We start from the raw sequence: 24,151 nt of genomic DNA, 5'->3' as shown, positions 1-24,151 counted from the left end.
TAAGGGCTCAGGATCTTGCTTTCCAGAAACAGTTGTAATCTGTTGCTGTCCTTGAAAGGTTGCTCTATTTTCAACTCTATCTAATGCTCAGCGCGTATATTTGTAAAGAAACCAAATATTAGAGACACCATAAATTTCCAGTTATCTCTTCTCCAAAAGAAGCTCGAACCCAAAGTAGCGCCACACCCTAGAACTTCTCATTGTTTGGAGAAGTGAGGCTGGAGAGACTGTATCAATATTGTACCTAGCTGCTGGATATTTGTAACGGAGAAAACTGTGACTTCATTTAAGAAAACTGGAAAAGGAAACTGACATGGAAATTTGTTCATATACCTGGATTTTTTATTCTAATCAAAGCAAAAGAACCTAATTCACATTTTTATTAAAACACTTCTTTCAACAGTTCATATGTTTTCATTTGAAGCTAAGTATTCCAAGCTTTCTTATAATATAAGGTAGATTTTGAGTTAGTTGCAAAATTGATTTCTTAAGCATTCTACATCAATCTGCCATAGTAGGTGGAGCGAAAGAACAGGTCCAAATAATATGTGATCTTCTTTGATATTTTAAAAATCCAATTTACTCAGCAAATTCCCTAAAAGACAGAATGACTCATCCCATACATGTGACTTGGCAGGCATGACTTACCCAATTTATGTCTCTTTCCCGTTGTGTATGCAAAATGTAATAAACGTTGACAGGTGCAACTTTCTAATATTGCCCAATTTGGATACGCATTTCCCTGTTTTACATAGTAATTAAAACACTCCATATGCAATCACAGACTTTCTCAATCTGCAGGCCCACCTCATTTATTTGACTGATTTCAAGACACCCTGTCAATGTTATGGACATCTTATGTACTACTAGACTCTGTTTCTAAACTTTATATAATATACTTCTTCAATAGCTAGAAGGTCTGTGGAAACTGATGGTTGCCAGCTCCTAACCCAACCAGTTCTCCATATGGCTTTTACTGCCCTGAGCTACTTTAGGAAGGGCGGTATATAAATCAAATGAATTAATGAATAAATAAATAAATAATGCTGTGTCACAAGAAGAGGTTTAGCAGGGATGCTTCTATCAGATTAATGGAATTACAGGAAATGTCACATCAGTTCAGCATCTCATTATGCAAGGTAGATAGAAAAAAGCCCAGTTCAATTATCAGAGTGGCACAGTTTCTGCTTCCCCATGGCTGGATCTCACATTGCTTCTGCAACCACGGCTCCTAGTGGGGCAGTAACACTGGCATGGGGAAACATCCACATCATTCAACAGTGTGGGTCCTCTTTAAAGACACTGCAAGTTCAGCAGAGGTCCAAAACACAGCAAAAAGAGCTCCCACAATGGTGACATGAACTGGGCCCCAGAGAGAAAGAGAGACTTCAGGTGGTTTATAAATGTCGAATAATCAAGTCAGAATTTTTCCTGGGTGTACCACTTTTGGCCCATGAGTGAATTGCAACCCCATGAAAAACAGCACATTGGGGAAAGGTTAGGCTGGACATTTTCCTTGACAAGCAATTTCTTCTGTGTTCTGGAAGGGGATTTCCCACATGGATGAGTAGTATTTAGACATGTAACTCCCCATCCGCTGCAGCTCAAAGTGGCACTGTTGAGGGAAGGTGTTCCCACGTGATTCAGCTGAACATATAAACTGGGCCCTCCATATAACAATGTTAGATATCCCGTGTGACAGAGCATCTCTCTAATAGTGAGGCTGAAGAGTTCAATTCTGCCCAGTGTTTTCCTCTGGAATGGTGATGGAACTTCCTCTTCCTCTGTTTTCAGTAACCTGCTCTCCTGGTTTGGGGATGTTTATTTTTGTGTGTATGCAAAACAAAGGACTCAACTTCAAATCAAGATTTGATCAGATGATTTTTTGCAAAACAACCACATGATTGTTAAACTAGAGCAGGCAAGGAAAACACCTGTTACATTCACTAATTTCCAGTCCTCTGGTACAGAACCCGATTGTAGGGATAAGTTACATATTTTAGCAAGGAGATCAGCAATTTCACATTTGAGTTCTTTAAGGACTCTTGGATGGATGCCATATGGCCCTGGAAATTTGCTAGTCTTCAATTTTTCCAGACAGTTTAGAACATCAACTCTTGTCATGTCTTCTATCTGACTCAGTTCTTTAGCCTCCGTCCCCCAAAAGCCTGGTTCAAGAACAGGTATATTCTCATTATCCTCTGCCGTGAAGACAGATGCAAAGAACTCATTTAGCTTCTCTTCTCTCCATATCCTCCTTAGTAATCCCTTTCACTCCCTCATTGTCTAACGGTCCAACCACCTCCCTGGCAGGTTTCCTGCATCTGATGTATTTAAATAAGTTTTTTTTTATTCCCCTTGATACTTTTGGCTAAGTGTTCCTCAAACTCTTTTTTTGCCTCCCTTATTGTCACCTTGCATTTCTTTTGCCAGAGTTTGTGTTCCTTTCTGTTCTCTTCATTTGGACAGGCCTTCCAATTTTGGAAGGAAGCCTTCTTCCCTTTTATGGCTTCCTTGACGGTACCCGTTAGCCATGCTGGCATCCTCCTGGATTTAGTGATACCTTTCCTCCTCTTTGGGATACTTTCTAACTGGGCTCCTAGTATTGTGGTTTTGAGTAAACTCCATACATTCTGAAGTGACTCCCCTGATTTTCTGTTTCAGTTTTCTTTTCACTATACTCTTCATTTTGGAGAAGTTTCCTCTTCTGAAATTCAAAGTGTTTGTGTTAGACTTCCTTGGTGATTCTCTCCCTGCTGAATTTGATCGCACTATGATCACTGTTCCTTAAGGGATCAATGACACTGACATCACGCACCAGGTCCTGGGTGCCACTCAGGATTAGGTCCAAGGTCATCTTCTCTCTGGTTGGTTCCAAGACCAACTGTTGTAGGGCACAGTCATTCAACGCATCTAGAAATTTGACCTCTTTGTCATTACCTGACTGTGCATTTACCATGTGTGGGTGATTGAAGTCACCCATTAATACTGCCCTGCCTCTCCTTAACGCCACCCTGATTTCCTTCTGTAACTCCCAGTCACTGTCAGCATTTTGATCTGGAGTGTGATAGCACGTCTCCAGCAGCACATTTCCTTCCAGGCCTTGTATTTTCACCCAAAGGGTTTCTGTGGAGGACTCTGGTCCTCCTAGGTTTTCTAGCTTGTTAGATTCTATCCCTTCCTTGACATACAGAACCAGCATGGTGTATTGGTTAGAGTGCTGGATTAGGACTGGGGAGACCTGAGTTCAAATTCCCATTCAACCATGATACTTGCTGGGTGACTCTGGGCCAGTCACTTCTCTCTCAGCCTAAACTACTTCACAGGGCTGTTGTAAGGAGAAGAGCAGGATATAAATGTAAATATAATACATACATACATACATACATACATACTCCATCTCTGGTTCTCTCTGTTCCACCATGTTTATGTTATGCCCACTATGTCTATTTCTTTGTTAGCAACCAAGTACTCCAGTTTACCCATCTTGGCTTGGAGGCTTCTGGCATTGACATATAAGCACCTATACGCTGAATCTCTTACCTGGTGTATGCTATCTTTCTTTTGGCTCTTTGATCTCTTTGACCAGCTAGGACAGCCTCTTGTCTGCTCTTTATGTGGTTCTGCTCTGTCCCTTTCTGTTTTATCTGAATCTTTTACACCCTCACACCTTAAGGGATGGCATTTGCTGAACTGGATACTGCCCAGCTTCTGTCGGCTAGTCCCCAGACAACATTTTAAAAGCTGCTCTGCAACCTTTTTGATTGCAAGTGCCAGCCCCAGTGGCCAATAGCCGGGGTTATAGGAATTTTAGGCCAACATCTGCAGGAGGGCCAAAGTTGAGCAGCCCTGCATTATTCATATACATGTATAAAGGTGAACTACATGATGCACAGCATTACAGAGATATAAGGCTGAGTCCTGGGGCTGCTGCAGAGTCAAAAGGCAGCCCCAATGCTGTTAAGAATGGATGGTTGCACTAGCAGTGCTTCCTGCATCCTCAGTTTTCCCCATTCACAGAAATGAGAGAAACTACAGAAGTGCTGCTAGTGCAACTGCCCATTCTTAACAGCTTCGGGGCTGCCTTCCTACTCCAAATAGCCCAGGGCTCAGTCTTACATCTCCATAATGCTGCACGTCATGTCAGCTGGTAATCATCATCATCATCATCATCATCATCATCATCATCATCATCATCATCAATTTTTGATTGCAATCAATCAATCAATCATGCAATTTTACAAAATTGCAAGAGAAGAAAAACCAATCTAAGTGTTGCATGGATTGACTACAAGAAAGCCTTCGATTCATTGCCTCACACATGGATACTAAAATGTTTAGAATCAACTGGTGTCAGCAAAAACATTCAGATATTTATTAAAAAAAGCAATGAGCATGTGGAGTACACAGTTAACAATCAGTGGCGAGACACTTGGACAGGTTAGCATTAGAAGAGGCATTTTCCAAGGGGACTCACTATCCCCTCTGTTGTTTGTAATCACCATGACCCCACTTTCACAAATACTAAACAAAAGAGGCCTCGGATACCAAACATCTAAAACATCAAGTCAAATCAACCATCTGCTGTACATGGACGATCTGAAGTTGTATGGAAAGTCCCAGTCAGAAATCGAATCACTGCTAAACACTGTCTGTATATTCAGTAGTGATATAGCACTGGAGTTTGGACTAGACAAGTGTGCTGCATTAATAATCAACAGAGGGAAAATAAGAAAAACAGAAGGAATAGAACTGCCCAATGGAAGCAAGATCAAGAACCTGGAAGAGAAAGAACCTTACAAATACTTGGGCATTCTCCAGGCTGATAACATCGCACACACTGAAGTTAAAAGAAAAATTGGAAGTGAATACATCAGGAGAGTTAGAAAAATCCTCAAGTCCAAACTCAATGGCGGGAACACCATACAAGCCATAAACACCTGGGCTGTACCGGTTATCAGATACACTGCAGGAATAATAGACTGGACCCAGGCAGAGCTAGAGACGCTAGATCGTAAGACCAGGAAAATCATGACCATCAATCATGCTCTGCACCCCCACAGTGAGGTCGATAGGCTATACCTCCCTCACAGCTCAGGTGGAAGAGGAATGCTGCAAGTCCATCAAACAGTAGAGGAGGAGAAAAGAGGCCTTGAAGAATATATAAAGGACAGTGAAGAAGATGCACTTCAAATGGTCAAGAACGAGAAACTATTTAACACCAATGAAACAAAGCAGGCCTACAAGAAAGAACAAGTCAAGAACCGAGCAGAAAAATGGAAAAATAAGCCCCTGCATGGTCAATATTTGCACAATATAAGTGGAAAATCAGACATCACCAAGACCTGGCAATGGCTTAAGAATGGTAACTTGAAGAAAGAAACAGAGGGTTTAATACTGGCTGCACAAGAACAGGCACTAAGAACAAATGCAATAAGAGCAAAAGTCAAAAAATCCACCACAAACAGCAAGTGCCGCCTTTGTAAAGAAGCAGATGAAACGGTGGACCACCTAATCAGCTGTTGTAAAAAGATCGCACAGACTGACTACAAACAAAGGCATGACAGGGTAGCAGGGATGATACACTGGAACATCTGCAAAAAATACAAGCTACCTGTAGCCAAACATTGGTGGGACCATAAAATTGAAAAAGTTGAAGAAAATGAAGATGTAAAAATATTATGGGACTTCCGACTACAAACAGACAAACATCTGCCACACAATACACCATATATAACTGTAGTCGAGAAGAAAGAAAAACAAGTCAAAATAATCGACATAGCAATACCAGGGGGTAGCAGAATAGAAGAAAAAGAAATAGGAAAAAATCACCAAATACAAAGATCTACAAATTGAAATTGAAAGGCTGTGGCAGAAAAAGACCAAAATAATCCCAGTGGTAATTGGCGCCCTGGGTGCAGTTCCAAAAGACCTTGAAGAGCACCTCAACACCATAGGGGCCACAGAAATCACCATCAGCCAATTACAAAAAGCAGCTTTACTGGGAACAGCCTATATTCTGCAACGATATCTATAACAATTGACAATAAAATTCTGGCATCCGAGGTCCTTGGGAAGGACTCGATGTCTGGATAAAACAAACCAGTCGATAACTCCTGTCTGACTGTGTAAACAAGAAATAATAGTCAAAATAATTGATATAGCAATACCAGGTGATAGCAGAATAGAAGAAAAAGAAAGAGAGAGAAAAAACAAAATACAAAGATCTAAAAATTGAAATTGAAAGGCTGTGGCAGAAGAAGACCAAAATAATAATCCCAGTGGTAACTGGTGCCCTAGGTGCAATTCTAAAACTCCTTGAAGAGCACCTCAACACCATAGGGGCCACAGAAATCACCACCAGCCAATTACAAAAAGCAACTTTACTGGGAATAGCCTATATTCTGCGTTGATATCTATAATAATAACAGCAACAATATTGATAATAAAATTCAGCCATCCCAGGTCCTTGGGAAGGACTTGATGTCTGGATAAAACAAACCAGTCAATAACACCTGTCTGGCTGTGTAAGCAATAATAATAATTATTATTATTATTATTATTTCTTGTTTACACAGTCAGACAGGTGCCATTGACTGGTTCGCCCTATCCAGACATTGAGTCCTTCCCAAGGACCTGGGATGGTTGAATTTTATTATCAGTTGTTATAGATATCATCGCAGAATATAGGCTGTTCCCAGTAAAGCTGCTTTTTGTAATTGGCTGATGTTATTATTATTATTATTAATAGAAGAAAAGGAAATAGAAAAAATAACAAAATGCAAAGATCTACAAATTGAAATTGAAAGGCTGTGGCAGAAGAGGAGCAAAATAATCCCAGTAGTAATTGGCACCCTGGTGCAATTCCAAAAGACCTTGAAGAGCACCTCAGCACCATAGGGGCCACAGAAATCACCACCAGCCAATTACAAAAAGCAACTTTACTGGGAACAGCCTATATTATGTGATGATATCTAAAGTAATAACAGCAACAACATTGATAATAAAATCCCACCATCCCAGGTCCTTGGGAAGGACTCGATGTCTGGATAAAACAAACCAGTCAATAATGCCGATCTGACTGTGTAAACAACAACAATAATAAGCATCTATATAGACATGTCTTCAAATGTTTCATATAAATAATCTCATTATTTCTTATAACAGCACATTTTAGTTAGGCCAGTATTATCTGCTTATGACAGACTACGGAGAGTGAGGAGCTGGCTTGCCTAAAACCACCTGCTGAATTTATAGATGAGAGACGTTTCAACCTGGGAGCTTCCTGGCTTGCAGCTCATCCTTTTATTATTTATTGAGAAGATTTATAACTCGCTTTCCAACTAGAATTCTCAAAGCAACCAGGATTGTTGTTACACTACAGCAGCTTGTATGTCCTTAATAACTTCAGGGACCAGAACCATACCTTTTAAAGAGTCTGAGTAATGGCTTTAGATGCAAACGCTTATCAGTGACTGGCACATGTCAACTTTTGTGAAACTGGGCAAGTAATATCCATCGTATAACATTATGTGAGGATGCTGTTGAAGCCAAATGCCAGAAGTGAGACTGACCGATACATTCTAAGAGCAAATTTCAGAACATGCGTTCCAAGCAATCAACCACAAGTTCCTCCTATCAATTTACAGAATGTGCGCTCAGTAGCAAACTTAATCATGCATACATCTTCCTGCAGACAGATCTTCAGATTCAAAAATGATTAGTTTACACATTCTGAGAGGATTCCACACCCCACACCCTTCATCTGTGGAAAGGACTCAGAAATGGAATTTGTTGTGTTTGTTCAAGACTCTTCTGTTCAACTGTTAAAATGCCTGTTTTAGGGAACCAATATTAGACACTCAAATTATAAGGTACAGCACATCCCAATAGAAAAAGCATTTCATTTATCAAGATATAATGAATAAATCAGTAAAAAGAATGGTGATGCACACACAAGAAACTGATACTTTCTGTTGACTGCAAAATTGGTTCCAGAAAGTAGCCAATTATTTCCATTTCTATTTAAAATTATTGACTGATCTCCAGACTAAAGTTGTGTGTGCTGAAACATGTTCTGCCTATGCAAAAGGAGAGGGGTGATTTTTGGCATTCTTCCTTCTGCAGCCCAACCCCAAACTCTATTGCAACTAAGTGTCTATACATGAAATATTCTCACCATCTTCTTCTGTTTATCCTGTGTGCATTCTGCTCCCCTTTCTCTATTATTTCTCTTGTCGAAGAATCTGCATTCTTATATCATCATCATCATCATCATCATCATCATCATCATCATCATCATCATCATCCAGATTAACAAAGCATATGTGTAGTAATGCAGCATGCACTACAGGAAAGGGGTGATTTTCATTTATCTCCCCTTCTTCCTGAAGTCAGCTGACTACTGAAAATATGTCCTTGAGGGTCACACAACCCTTAGGGACTTACCTTAAGGAGTCTCAGTTGCCTTCAGAGGGAAGAGGAGATTCCCACAAATTGCCCATCCCCCATAGTGTATGGTGTGCATTCACTGCACCAGCACTTTGTTAGTCTATATATCAGCCATTAATAACAATAGCAACAGCCCAGATTATTAGGAGCCCAATCCAGCCAAAACTGTACATTTTTCAGCCCTATTGATTTCAACATATTGGGATTACACCGTGGCTCTTTATTATAGAGAATAGAATGTTCTTTACTGGTGGACATTGAAAACACTCTCCATTAACTATACTGGCACAATCATGGCAGTATAATTCATATAATGTGCTCATTCAAAAAACTTGAGATATTAGCATGCCTTGTGTATACCTTTACCATTTATTTTCCTGCTCTCCTCTAGAGTACATTATACCTTTGGTTGTCTGACACTTTTGTTTGCAATGATCTTTATCATGAAAATGTGCATGTGTTTTATACAAATTGTTCTAAATGACATTCTCTACCTTTTAAACTTTGATATTCATCTTGGCTTTCACATTTCAAAAATGGTTACAACAACCAATCTTTATATTGTTATGATTTTCAACCTAAAGGATTTGACCTATTGCAGGATGACAAGTTGCAGCTGTAAAATCAAGCTTATCACTTTCAGATTCCAAGAGATTTACACAAACTCAGCATAGCTTGAGGGTAATTATCATGATATAGACACTGAACATCTGGTAGAGATTTAAAAGACATTTTTCTTTCATTAAAATCAGTATCCTGCTTATATATTTAGAACAGGAAGGATGGAAGCTCCAGTTCTGAACACAGATATTATAGCCACACAGTGATCTCCCAAATTTCCCTCTAAAATTATCAGCCATTCAACTTGTTTTAGGGTGTTGATGAATAAAAATAATAGAAAGCAGCCTGCCTGAGTAAGTCATTACTAGGTCCCACTGAAATTCATGGGGCATAAGTTAGTCATGAGTCTAAGTAGTCTGGATGCTGCCCCAAACCCCCAAATCAGATGACTTTTTTGTGAATATTTGCACAAAAGTGGGGGGGGGGCGTAAAAAGAGCCTCAAAATGGCTCCATGCAGTGAAATGGCTGCTGGAAATGACACTGAAAGTCATTTCCAGGTCATTTCTGACCACACAGCAACTATGAATAGGTTGGTTTCAGGTTATTTTTGTACTGCGGATTAACAAACTGAGTCTCTAAGATCCACCCACAGATTTTATTTTGTTTTGTTTTATTTATTTATTTATTTATCACATTTATATGCCACCCATTTTGGTCCAAAGACCAAAGTCTCTAGGCAATTTACAAGAAGAAACCAAACCAAAACAAAAACAAAAACACAATTTAAAACATCCATAACATTTAAAGTTAAAACAATCAATAAAATTCAATCAAAAACATCAACTAAAACTTCAACTAAAAAGCTTGGCTGAAGAGATGTGTCTTCAGTTGTTTCCTAAAAGCCATCAGGGATGGAGCAACAGGAGTGCAGATGATGAGGGCCACCTGTATTCTTCAAGATGAGAAATTTCTGCTGTCTTTTTTTTTTTTGTTCATGTCCCCCTTTCCCCCTTGTTGCCACTGAGTTCGATTAGCTCTGCCCATCTGGTAGTTTGTTAAGTGTTTTCTGGATCTCCAAACATTTAGCTTCATTGAGTTGCAGTGGAAAAGATTTGAAGGCTGGCCCCCTTAGGTGTTTTTCTTCAGATTTTTGCAAAACCAATGAATCCTCCCTCTCACCTGCAGGTGTTCTGGTTATGCATAATAAGGATCATTTCTAGCTCTTTCAAAAATACAGTATATATATATGTGATAACCCTGTGTGTAACTCTCCAATGTAGATTCATCCACTTTAAGATGTTGAACTCATACACACACACACACACACACACACACACACACACACACACACAGAGATTTTCTAAATTTGCAGTTTGGTTTGACAAATTTTCACATGCAAATTCAGAATATGAACTATCACCTAACTGCAATTATTTATAAAGGTAAACTGTGATGCCGAGTCGGTGTCAACTCCTGGCGACCACAGAGCCCTGTGGTTGTCTTTGGTAGAATACAGGAGGGGTTAACCACTGCCATCCCCTGTGCAGTATGAGATGATGTCTTTCAGCATCTTCCTATTTCGCTGCAGCCCGATATAGGTATTTCCCATAATCTGGGAAACATACCGGTGGAGATTCGAACAGCAACCTCTGGCTTGCTAGTCAAGTCATTTTCCTGCTGCACCATTAGGTGGCTGCAATTATTTATACTGTACTATATATACTCAGGGGAAAAATAATCCCAGTGATTATGCATCAGCACTTCTAGTCATGGGGAGGATAAGGATTTTTCCCTGTGTATGGCATTTATGTCTTCAAACAAACAGAATGATAGTGGTGACCACTGGCAGGCGGAGGTGGGTGGAGGCAGTGTTCAGCATACATCAATACAGGGGTGGGACTTCCAGGTATGCTTCCATAAATGTTGTACCTGAGTACAGCATCCATAAAATATAATGCATATGGCTAAAGATGTGGAGGAAAAAGATCTGTGAGATGCATGAATTTCATGTTTCCCATAAAACTAAAGTTTCTGTGAGCAACACACACACACACACACACACACACACACACACACACACACACACACACAGTGTGTGTGTGTGTGTGTGTGTGTGTGTGTATACAGTGTGTGTGTGTGTGTGTGTGTGTGTGTGTGTATAATTTGCCAGTGGGAAATAAAGTAATTTGTTGTACGTTCTAAACTCTTCCTAGATCTTCTTCATCCTAATCAGTTTGCACGTTGTGCAGCTTAGGCATCTGATATTAGCTTTAGCCCAGGAAGAGCTAGTTCCTACCAACCACAGGGCAGACGCTTTTGATTTTGTGTTGCATGACATATCCTGATTGATTCAGCAGGAGGAATGTTTATCACTGCAACTGCCTGTCAGATAAGGATGTCATTGTAAGCCTTAGCTCACCACAAATATATTAGTTTCATTAATATAAAGTACCACAGAGGCCCCAGGCGCTGTCAAAGAAAGGTGGCTAAAAACTGCTTGTAGCTGCCTCCTCCCTCTATTTTTAAAAAATCTCCTTAATCATCTGGAATTTGGGGCATGGACAAGCTTCCATTTAGCAATCTGCTTGGCAACTTCCTTGCGGTTTTGCTAAAATAAATACCTTGAGTGTTGTGAGACCATGGGAGAAAAGATATTATATCTTTCTCAGCAGATCACACAATCTACGAGAAGAAACTGATGAGCTGGGGGAGACATTCTTAGGTAAATTATTCATGTTGTTGACCACATTATTATCAGGACTACATACACTATGTTTATTTGTGCTGCCAATGCAGAATTGGTATGGAATTTGATTCTCTGAGAGAAACAATTTCTATCTTATTTTACAGAAACCTTCTAGTCTCCATGGCTGTTAGGGGGGAAAATGGAACAGGTGACAATTGGTGGAGTTTCAGTGAAGGACTGCTGTCTGGAAAAGACAGAGGAGCTTCCTCCAGTGAAGGACTGCTGTCTGGAAAAGCTCCTGCTGCGACAAAACCTCTTGTTTAGAAAGGCTCTTACTCAGCAGTTAGTTCAACTGAACTTAGTGTCAGTGGCTGACATGATAAACAGTCTTAGGAGGGTGGAGTAAGAGCTCCGTCTTCACAAGTAGGTGAAAAACTACCTTCAAGGGAGGCTTTCCTCACAAGCACAATTCATGGAAAGCGGTGGGGAGGCAATTTTCACTCCCTGGCAATGAAAATGGCTCTTGTGGGGAGGGAAGAGGAGAAAAAAATCACCTCCCCAACTCCTCACATTCTGTGCTTACAAGGAAAGCCTCACCCACACCTACAGGTGAAACTCAAAAAATTAGAATATCGTGCAAAAGTTCATTAATTTCAGTAATGCAAATTAAAAGGTGAAACTGATATATGAGATAGATGCATTACATGCAAAGCGAGATAAGTCAAGCCTTCATTTGTTATAATTGTGATGATCATGGCTTACAGCTCATGAGAACCCCAAATCCACAATCTCAGAAAATTAGAATATTACGTGAAACCAATAAAACAAGGATTGTAAATAGAACAATATCGGACCTCTGAAAAGTATAAGCATGCATATGTATTCAGTACTTGGTTTGGGCCCCTTTTGCAGCAATTACTGCCTCAATGCGGCGTGGCATGGATGCTATCAGCCTGTGGCACTGATGAGGTGTTATGGAAGACCAGGATGCTTCAATAGCAGCCTTCAGCTCTTCTGCATTGTTTTGTCTCATGTCTCTCATCCTTCTCTTGGCAATGCCCCATAGATTCTCTATGGGGTTCAGGTCAGGCGAGTTTGCTGGCCAATCAAGCACAGTAATCCCATGGTCATTGAACCAGGTTTTGGTACTTTTGGCAGTGTGGGCAGGTGCCAAGTCCTGCTGGAAAATGAAGTCAGCATCCCCATACAGCTCGTCTGTGGAAGGAAGCATGAAGTGCTCCAAAATCTCCTGATAGACGGCTGCCTTGACCCTGGACTTAATGAAGCACAGTGGATCAACACCAGCAGATGACATGGCTCCCCAAATCAACACAGACTGTGGAAACTTCACACTGGACTTCAAGCATCTTGCATTGTGTGCCTCTCCATTCTTCCTCCAGACTTTGGGTCCTTGGTTTCCAAATGAGATGCAAAAGTTGCTCTCATCAGAAAAGAGGACTTTGGACCACTGAGCAACAGACCAGTTCTTTTTTTCTTGAGCCCAGGTAAGACGCTTCTGAGGTTGTTTGTTGTTCAGGAGCAGCTTGACAAGAGGAATACGACATTTGAAGCCCATGTCCAGGATCCATCTGTGTGTGGTGGCTCTTGATGCACTAACTCCAGCCTCAGTCCACTCCTTGTGAAAGTCCCCAACACTTTTGAATGGCCTTTTCCTGACAATCCTCTCCAGGCTGCGGTCATCCCTGCTGCTTGTGCACCTTTTTCTTCCACACTTTTCCCTTCCACATAACTTTCTATTAATGTGCTTTGATACAGCACTTTGGGAACATCCAACTTCTTTTGCAATTACCTTTTGAGGCTTTCCCTCCTTATGGAGGGTGTCAATGATGGTTTTCTGCACAACTGTCAAGTCAGCAGTCTTTCCCATGATTGTGATTCCTAATGAACCAGACTGAGAGACCATTGAAAGGCTCAGGAACCCTTTGCAGGTGTTATGGATTGCTTAGCTGATTGGAGTGGGATACCTGGAGCCTACTGTTGAACCTTTTCACAATATTCTAATTTTCTGGGATTGTGGATTTGGGGTTCTCATGAGCTGTAAGCCATGATCATCACAATTATAACAAATTAAGGCTTGACTTATCTCGCTTTGCATATAATGTGTCTATCTCATATATCAGTTTCACCTTTTAATTTGCATTACTGAAATTAATGAACTTTTGCACGATATTCTAATTTTTCGAGTTTCACCTGTAGTTTTTAAGCTACTTGTATGGATGGGATGGCGCTCTTGCACCTCCCTTGTAAGGGAGCAACATACTTCAGAGTAAGCATGGTTAGGACACAAAATTTGTGTCAGAATGCTGGGACAAATTCCATGAGGGCTTACCAGAAAGGCTAAAATCCAGCACATGCAGATGCCCATTTATTTCAGTGCTCTTTTTATAAATGGCCTTGAACATACACACCAAAAACCTGTTGAAAAGAGGTTTTGCTGGGTCTTCTGTATCTTTCCAAAAATCTGTTTGATCAAGGGCAACTGTGGGACAACAGTAATGTGTGTGTACACAGAGGTGCACCTAGGTAATTTTGCAGCCTGAACTTAAAGGCCTTTGGAGGCCCTCCCACGCCCCCACCAGTGCAAGTTAAGCATCATCACCCTACACACACACACACACACACACACACACACACACAACACACACACACACATGACACATGCAGTATTTTTAAAACGTGGGTTCTTGAGGGCACAAACAGCAACTAAACTCACAAGAATCTAAGAATACAATACAGGTGTATTTATGCAAAAAATATGCATTTGCAGAAACATTTCAACACACATATTCCCATCCAGTGTTCCCTCTAAGGCATGTGCAAGTGCACATGCTCACAAGTTTGTTGATATCCTCTCAGTAAAATTTAGATACCTCTCAGGTTGAATCAGGAAGGCCCCACTCTGAATGCATGTGCCCACACACTGCCTTAATATTGTCGCCCAGAACAAAACTCATTCCGCACACAGCTGAAAAGATTTAGAGAGAACACTGCTTCCATCCCACATATTTCTTTACCCCTTCCCCCCTCTGTCTCTAAAGCAGAGGTCGCGTTTGGTGCCCGGTGCATCTCAAAGTCATGCTTAACCGCCTGGTGCAGTGCAGGCCTGCGGTGCAGTGTTCTGACCACACCATCAGGAATAGACAAAAGAGGATTGGGGGTGCAGGGGGTGTGGAGGCCCTGGACTTCAGCCCCAAAAGTCCAGGGTTAAGAGCACCTCTGTGTGTACATGGTAGGAAGTGAGGCATCTCTCAAAATTCTTTTAAACTAGCAGACGTGCACAGAGCATCTGTGCGCTTTGGGGTCGGCTGTTTTCCACTCCCTCTCCCTCTCCCTCCTGCCCCAGACTTTCCCCCCTCCCTCTAGGCCTGCACTCTCTTGCCTGCCCTCCCTTCCATTCCTCCCCACTCCCCCCACACAGAGCCTCACCGGGCTGCAGGTGGCCAAAAAGGGCCCCACCACTGCCGTTCCTCCTCTCCAACGGTGGACAGGGAAGCCCCGCCGCCATATTCCTTCCTGCCCCAGACTGCAACTGGTGAGGGGGCTGCACCCCACCACCCGATCCAAACTCACCCCTGCAGGCGCCACCAGGGCCAGTCTGTCCCGCTGCCTCCTGCCTCCTCCCAGCCCAGGCCGCGGTTGTGACATCCAGGCTAGGGCTGCAGCCACCGCCTCCTCGCAGCGGCCCATGGCAGCCACCACCGCCTCACCACAGCTAGGGCAGCCGCTGCTGCCACTTCCTCCCTGCGGCCACCACCATTTCCCCCCACAGCTTCAGCTCAACTCAACTCAACGGCCTCCTGCTGCTCGCTCAGCCAATCCCAACGGCTCCCACCGGCCAGCCAATCCGGCACCTCCATCTCCCAGCCAAGCCGCTGGGTTGCCGGGACACATCCCCACAGAGGCACGTCTACGGGGATTAAATATATGGAAACTTGTGTCTCCAGCCCAACTCTATGATGATTGTGGCCCATGTCTTTAATCACGAATATGTGATGAAAGCTTCATGCATATGGATTCAACATTTCTTCCTTGTTTCTTTCTTGAGATATTGCAAAAGGGGGGGGGGCTGTGCATATTAACAATAGAATAATTAGTGATAAAAGTTCAAAAGAACCTTTCCAAAAGATACATTTTTAAAACCCCTCTCTTTACAATCAGTTTACCAAAATTATAACTATCAAATGCATAACTCTCTCTCTCTTTCCTCATTGTGTTAGGTAAGAAACACAATGTGTGTACGCGTTGTGCTTTGGAATGAAAGCACATCTTCAGGAAAATAATCCAGTTTAATGTTTTATGCATGCACAGAGCTCTCACTTCAAAATAATCAAACACCAAATGGCAACAACTCATCCTAAGTGTAGTTTTAAATCATTCTATTTAAATCCTCGGCAATCATTTTTCCACAGAGTTGCCATCCACTCTTCGTGCCATTATGCAAATAACTGCCAACAATAAAGCACAGATATTATTTGCTTAACCAACTTAAAGAATCATTTTAAACTGTATCTAGTTTGTGCCAGTAAGCACAGCTTAGAATATGGGAAAGCCACACAAGGTATTTGCAGAATACTGTATACCAGAAAAACAAGATTTGTAAATTCATGTATATGTTCAAAAAGGTTCAATCTCATAAGAAATGGCTGAAGAATCTTTCTTCGCCTTGCTTTGCTTTACGAGTGAAATTTACTAGACCAGAAGTGGCATGCAATCTGGTCTAGGCATTTCCGCCAATTCATTGATTTGACTTCTATTTGGGGAGTGGTTTCAGTTCTGAAGTATGTAAAAACCTCCATCCTCCACCCACTATACTGCAGTTCTCTCTGTTACATTTGTACATTTATCAAGCCACTGTCCTCTTCAGTGCTATTCTGCTGCTACAATGGGGAGAATGCCTGTTGCTGGACAGAAATAGCCTGAACATAGGCACAGGTTATGGTGGTTGTGACAATGCTATTCTGGGGCTGCAGATGTTGACAGCATTGTCACCAGACTGATAATCTATTACGGAGCATGAGAACATCCAGACTCAATCCAAGTAATCCATTATCCTTGTTCTGGAGAAGCGGCATATTAGTCTGTACCTGCAAAACCAGCAGAGAGCCTCATTGCACATTAATGACCAATCCATTTATGGTAGGCATAATCTTTGGAGGACTACAGTCCATTTCATCACATGCATGCAGGCATCTTCATGCACATACTTTATGCATCTGATGGAGTAGACGATAGCCCAGGAAGGCTTCTGCCACAATGAATTGGTTTGTTTTAAAGTGCTACAAAACTCGTCCTTATCTTTGTATAACAGATTAGCCCAGTAAAAGTGACAGTGATGTCTGAAATATTAGGATCATAGAATGATAGCATTTTAGAGTTAGAAAGGACCTGAGACGTCTTCTAATCCATCCCCCTACTCAGTTCAGGTATCTGCTACAGCATTACATGCTGCTTGATTCATTGATGACACAACCTCTTTACAAACACCACATGCATGCATTTGTTTACATAGGAACATAGAAAGTTGCCTCATACAGAGTCAGACCATTGATACATCTAGCTCAGTATTGCTCCATCCTGCAGCCTTGTGCTGGGGGGTGGGTCTTTGTCCCATCCTCTAAGCAACAGCAGCAAGGAGTGTCCTGATTGGGCAGGGCTGGATGGAAGGCGGGCCTTGCACACCAGTGAGATTGTCCTTCCCTCATCAGTTCATTTTAGTCTGCCTTCCCCTCCCTCCAATCCCTAGGGGCAGAGTGGGCTTTGCTGGTCATCCTTTTGGGGGCTGAGAAGGAACTTTTGGCTCCTCAACTGATTCTGATTGGCCGTTTGATTATTTAATAAAGTTGTGGCCCCTTTTACCCAATTGAAATGTGTCCATGTCTTCCTTGCAGCTGGGGTGTGGGGGCAATGCCTATACCGACTGGCAGCAGCTCTCCAAGGATTCATGCAGGGGCCTCTCCCAGCCCTACTTGGAGATACCAAGGATTCAGACTGGGACCATCTGCATGCAAAGCAGATGTTCTACCACTGGGCTACAGTTTGAGATAAGCAGTGTCATTTCCCATAGGAAGTACAAGGGCTTTCCCCCCCCTTTTCTTCTTTCTTTATGCTCATTTTTTCGGTGCATCCCTTGGAATGTAGACTGCGGACCACTTTACAAGGTTAGTTTTAAAGAAAGAAGACTTGCTTTTAAAAGTTTTAAACATTTTAAAACTTCCATCAGGAGTTTTAAAATGTGCAAAAATTGTAACAATAATATGCCTCTATTTCAGAGAGAAATTTTAGGGCAAGGTTCAGAAAGGGAGCATAGAATTTCAGGATCTTTTCTCTGAAATATATACCTATATTTGAAAGTTACCTTTTCACACATGCATTTTTTTTTCTTTTTCACTGTCAACTGATGTAATATTTTTTAAATCTGTCTTTTAAATGATTTATTAAATTGAAATACGTTCGTCTGGTATCAAAATCTCAGCGGGTGTCTTTTCGAGATATTGAAGAAAATGTAAGATAATTTACAATTTAATTTAAAAAGCTTCCATTGATTGTTAGAAGGCAGACATTTTAAATATTTTCTTTTTCATTTCTGAATACACAGATACTTGAGAACCAAAAGATTATCCAAAAAAGTGTGCCTGTAACTCTCATTCTAACTGAAAGTGCCAATTAAAACTGATCTGTACTGATTAAGCAACAAATACTTCCATTGTTTGATCAGCTCATTAAACCAATTCAAGTTTTCAGCCCTAATATAAACCCAGTCTAATATAATTTTCTGAGAATAATTGGTCTGAAGATGACAAATCTTTTAACCATGCTTTTCGTATTGGGAGAGCTTTACAAAAACTGTTTGGAAGTTTCAACGCATACAAAATACCCCTAGGGATGTGCAAACCAGCTTGAAATCGAACTGGTTCACATTCAGTCCAGCTTGGCTTGAAGGCTCTCCCTTGAGCTGTACCAGGGACAGTGAGTTGAGCCAAGCCCCTGCCTTGTGAGTCTGTCTTATTACCTTTAAAATTGCCCTATGTGGCAGGATGGACGTGGCGGCAGCTGCAGGGCAGCAGGGATGACAGCAGAGGTGGTGGCAGGGGATTCCTTCCACCCTCCTGCCGGCCTCTCAAATGATAGTCCGGGCCAGCTGAGGGCCATTGTAGGCTTCTCTGCACAAGCGGGTGTGTGCACATAGAGGCTGGTGGGAGAGTGGAATCCCCGCCCCTGCCCCCACCTCTGCTGGCCCCAAGATGGTGGAGGCAGTGGCAGGGACTCCTTCCACCCTCCCGCCAAATGACAGCCTAGGCCCGCTGCAGCCCATTTCGGACCTCTGCGTATACACGCACGCCTGTGCAGAGAGACCTAAAATGGCCCACAGCCAGCTCAGGCTGTCATTTGGGAGGCCGGAGGGAGGGTGGAAGGAATCCCAGCCGCCGCTGGCATCCCGCTACACAGCGGCAATGTTTAAAGGTAAAAAGACAGCCTCAGAACTTTCCCCTTGCCCCACCCGCCACCGCAGACTTTACTTGTAAAGGGGAATCCTTGCTGGATTCCGCTTTACAAATATAGGCATTGAGCCCCTCAAGCCGGCTCAATGGCAGAATTGGGCCAGGCCCAGCTCGATTGAGCTCGAGCCACCTGGGGTGGCTTGAATCCGGTCCAGATTTGAGCCAAACTGGGCCAGCCATAAATATCGCAACTCAGCATTTAGCTGGGATTGTGCATTGGGAGCACATCACTCCAACTACATTGTACATTGGGAGCTGCATTGGATACCTGTATGTTTCCAGGCTTAGTTCAAGGTGCTGCTACTTACCTCTGAAGTCATAAATGACTTGGGAACCTCTCTCTGTAGGTGCCTTTATGTACACTGCAGAGGTATAGCTCGGAGTGGGCCCTGGAAAGTGAAGATGTCCCCTACTTTTCTCCCTCCCACCCTCTGGACTATCTAACACCTGAGAATTGTGACCCCACTCCACCCTCACAAGTAAATATTGCCAGTGTTGGTGTCAAGAAAATATAAACCATGTGAATCTGACCTCATCCCATGGATTCCTCCCATTCTGGAGCTTAATGGCCAGGGCTTAACAGGATATTCCTGGTCTGGCCCTACCCCTCACTCCTCTCTTTGTGATCGCCTAACCGTGTGCTCAAGTTTAGCCCATCCCTTCCTTGGTGTGACTGACAGGCTCAGCAGCCAGGAAAATGCTGGCTGAAGCTCAGCAACAGTACATAGGAACATAGGAAGCTGCCATATACTGAGTCAGACCATTGGTCCATCTAGCTCAGTATTGCCTACAGAGACTGGCAGCAGCTTCTCCAACGTTGCAGGCAGGAATCTCTCTCAGCCCTATCTTGGAGATGCCAGGGAGGGAACTTGAAACCTTCTGCTCTTCCCAGAGCAGCTCCATCCCCTGAGGGGAATCTCTTACAGTGCTTACACATCTAGCCTCCCATTCATATGCAACCAGGGCAGACTCTGCTTAGCTAAGGGGAGAAGACTTGCTATCACAAGACCAGCTCTCCTCTGGCTGTACTGTCCTGGCTGCTGAGCCTGTCAGCCATGCTGAGTGGTGGGCTGAGCCTGAGCACCTAGCCAGCCAATCAGGAGGAAAGAAAGAGGGAGGGGTGCTGTATGACACTCCTCCCCTCTCCCTGTCCCCCTGTGAAGGCTTTGCCAGCTTGAAAGCAAGCCAAGTCCTGGAATATGAAACAAGCAGCATGCCAATGAGTTGGGGAGGGGGAGAGCAAAGGTGTCACACAGGCTGCAGCCTCCATCTCCCTCCACAGCCCAGGAACATTTTTCTCAGCATGTTCCATTGTAACTCTGCCCAGGCTTCTACATCTACGTAGAGCAGATATCACTGCTTGGTAAAGCGAGGCAAGCATCTATAAAAACAGTGCTTTCTCTATGATAATCCCAATACTTTAGAACTCCCTTCTGGTGGAGGCCCGGTAGGCCTTTATCTTGCTGTCCTTTTGAAGGCTTGTGAAGACCTGGCTCTTATGCAGGACTTGTGGCAGGGATGAGGACTTCTGCTGGATGTTGTCATTTGTGCCTTTTTTTCTGCTGCTGCTGCTAGAAGATGCTGCTTTATTCTGTTTATGGTTTCGTTCTTGAAGTTAATGAGCGAGGTGATTTGTGTGATATGTTGTTTTGGTTTAATACTGTGAGCAGCTTTGTGCCACAGGATGCTCACACACACACACACACACACACACACACACACCAGCTCTGACTTGCTAAAATCGAGATTTATCATTATAGGCTAGGTATTTTTGGTTAATACAACACCTTAATCCATACACTGAAGTTTGCTTATTTTATTTTATTTTTCAATTTTCAGGAAGAATTTAAGAGTTTAAGCAAGACAAATTGCCCCGAAGGCACAATTGAGAAGAAATATATTAAACCAATGGAATGAAGTAATATGAAGCTAAAATGCATACATTTCTAACATTAATATATATTGCGATGAAAACAGTTGCTTAGCAATAGCAGAGGTGCTCTGTTGAAGCAATTCAGAAATACAAGACTGTTTCCCCAAGTTGCCTGTTCACTGTGCTGCTGTACTTCGATGAGAATGTGAATGAGGGAATTGAAATGCCTGCTGTGGCTGAAGCTCTATTTGAAAACAACTGCTTTTGACTTGCTGTTGCTCTTTAAAGAAGGTTTAGTGTGGGGCAGCTATGAAATGTCTGCTTTTGCCATTTGTTATTGGTATGGCATCAACGCTTGGGTAATTTATTTAATCCTGTATTTGTGCAATGACAATACTTTAGATTTGTTTAAGATATTTATACCCTACCTTTCTACCATTATTGGTACTGAAGGGCAGCTTGCAGAATTCTATAAAACAATTTTAAAAGTTAAGAATTAGGATATGAAACAAGGACAAGAGGTTTGGGGGAAAGTTGACCAAAATCTCCAGCCCAGCGCCCAGATGGTCCAGCTGCTTTCATGATCATTGGATTTTAGAGACTGTGGTGAATCCAAGAGATATATCGCTCTCCAAGCAATCTCAGCAACGGACGTCAACTGTCACTGGGGTGTGTGGCTTCTGTTAATCTGGGTCACAGGTCTTAAAATGTCCCCAATTGCTCCTCTTTCTTTTTGTGGCACTGCCAGTGGACTGCAGGTGGGGACAAAGCTGGAAAATGAAAAAGAGGTTCTTTAATAGTCCCATTGGGGTAAAGCAGGGAACTAAATGCATAAGCAGCAAGGAATGCAAATGAATTCAAGGAGCACTGGTTTTACTGAAATCGATTAATAGCATTTATTGCAGTACTAGACCCAATATCCAAGCAATGGTATATAAAAGGATAGAAAAATAATCACAACTTTTTTTTTTTGCTTTTTAAAATTTTTATTGTTTTTTACAATATCTTAACAATCCCGTTATATCTAATTAAGTAAATATAGACTTCCCGCTCATCAATCTGCACGATTCATTAGCAATAGCAATAGCAATAGCACTTACATTTATATACCGCTTTATAGCCGGAGCTCTCTAAGCGGTTGACAATGATTTAGCATATTGCCCCCAACATTCTGGGTACTCATTTTACCGACCTCGGAAGGATGGAAGGCTGAGTCAACCTTGACCCCAGTCAGGATCGAACTTGTAACCTTCTGGTTACAGGGCGGCAGTTTTACCATTGCGCCACCAGGGGCTCTATATAAAAAGAGCCCCTGCATCTATACAAGTTACCTATAACTTGTATAGCATTACCTATACAAGTCAACCATTGCTATAGTAATTCAAAAAATATATCCTACACATTGCAAACTTGATTTTACTCTACCCAACCTGCTATTATTACTAAATTTCAAACCCTGCTGAAAGGTCCATATTAGAAAAATAGTTCTTTAAGTATAGTAAGAATGGTTTCCAATCTCCTTTAAAAGATTCCAAGTTTTCATCCCTTATCAGTACTGTAAAAAATAATCGCACCTTAAAGCAAAAAGACAAAATAACATGGCAAATGAAGCATTCATGAACAGTAGAAAGATGAACCCACAGTGCCTCCGTGTGGTGATGCAAATGTCCTCTGCCATGAAAATGGCCTCCGTGTGTGCACAGAGGCCTGAACCAGGCTGCAGCCAGCCTGGGCTGTCATTTGGGAGGCTGGCGAAGGAGCCCCCACTCCTGTTCCCCACCACATCTGATGTCTCTCTGCCACCTCCACAGTGGTCTCCTAAAGGTACAGAGTACCCTTTCTCTTGCCTCGTGCCCCACCCACCCCCAGCCTTTAGGATAGGGAATGCCCCCTTTACCTGTAAAGGGGAATCCTCACTGAACAAATATACCCTCAAACTGGACCATGAACCGGGGCCAGTCCTGTTTGATCTCAGACTGCCTGAACTGGGCCAGTTCAGTTCAAATTGTGGTTCAAATCGAGCCAGCTCGCACATCAAGCTCACCTACAAGCTCTCCTCTACTTCTACATACTCTATTCTCCCCATATTTCTTCTAGCTCTCTTGCTTACAGAAAAAGAAAAAAGCATACATAGAGAGATGACTAAAGAAGAAGAAAGCAAGAAAGCAAGAAATGAAAAGAGTTTAGACAAGAACTGCAAAGAGGGAAAGTGGGGAGTTTGAAAGGACAGAATATCAAAGTAATGATCTATCAAGGAAACGCCTATCTGCTTCCTTACCTCTTGGTGTTTTATACACACACACACACACACACACACAGAGGTGACTGGGGAAAATAGAGAGGGGGGACTTCAAATTTTCCATTCCCTCTTCTTCATCAGAGGTAATGTCAACATTACTTTCTAAAAATTCCTAAAATTCCTTTTGAAGCTCCTTTTGTTAGAAAAATATCACCTGTTTGGGACCATGACTTCATAATTGCCAATTTAGCATCTTGGGTCTGTTTCCAAATCTTGTTATGATCATGACAGGAGTATTTTCAGGGAAAGACCATCTCTTAGCAGCAACATTCTTTAAGCATTCAGCTATGACAGATGCATCTTGTGGTTTGGTGTTTCCTGATGTATTTCAGACAGAGGTCACACACAGACAGAGACAGGTTTCTTTTACTTCTCAGCAGTCCTCTAAGTTTGAACTTTGTTCACCAGGCTTACAAGTCTTTCAGAAGAAGCAGGAGCTGAACAAAGGTTTCTAGGACCAAATTAATAGCAAAAGACCCCAGATGGTTTTGCTGCCTCCACAACTGGACATACATTGTTGATGGGCAATGTGAGAAGCATGTAATTTGTAGGGATGTGGAAACTTATTCAGGTACAAATTGATTTGTACCTGAATCTAGTTGATTTGGGTGATTTGGAGACAAAACAAATCACCTCTGTGGTCCATTGGCTAGAGTTGGGTACAAATCGAATTGCACCTGATTTGATTCAAATCGATTTGAAATTTGTGTCCCTCCTTCTAATTCCCCCAGATTTCCAGCTTTCTTAAAAAAAAAAATAA

At 42.3% G+C, this 24,151-nt stretch overlaps 1 protein-coding gene across 1 annotated transcript in view; it reads left to right on the top strand.

The window, feature by feature from the left end:
* CNTNAP2 (contactin associated protein 2) overlaps positions 1–24,151 on the top strand; it is a 1,803,519-nt gene that overhangs the window by 119,762 nt on the left and 1,659,606 nt on the right. The gene's annotated exons all lie outside the window — the stretch shown is intronic.

Source organism: Hemicordylus capensis, chromosome 6, assembly GCF_027244095.1.
Source record: "Hemicordylus capensis ecotype Gifberg chromosome 6, rHemCap1.1.pri, whole genome shotgun sequence".
Lineage (NCBI taxonomy): Eukaryota > Metazoa > Chordata > Lepidosauria > Squamata > Cordylidae > Hemicordylus > Hemicordylus capensis.
This window is presented reverse-complemented; position numbering and strand designations above follow the sequence as displayed.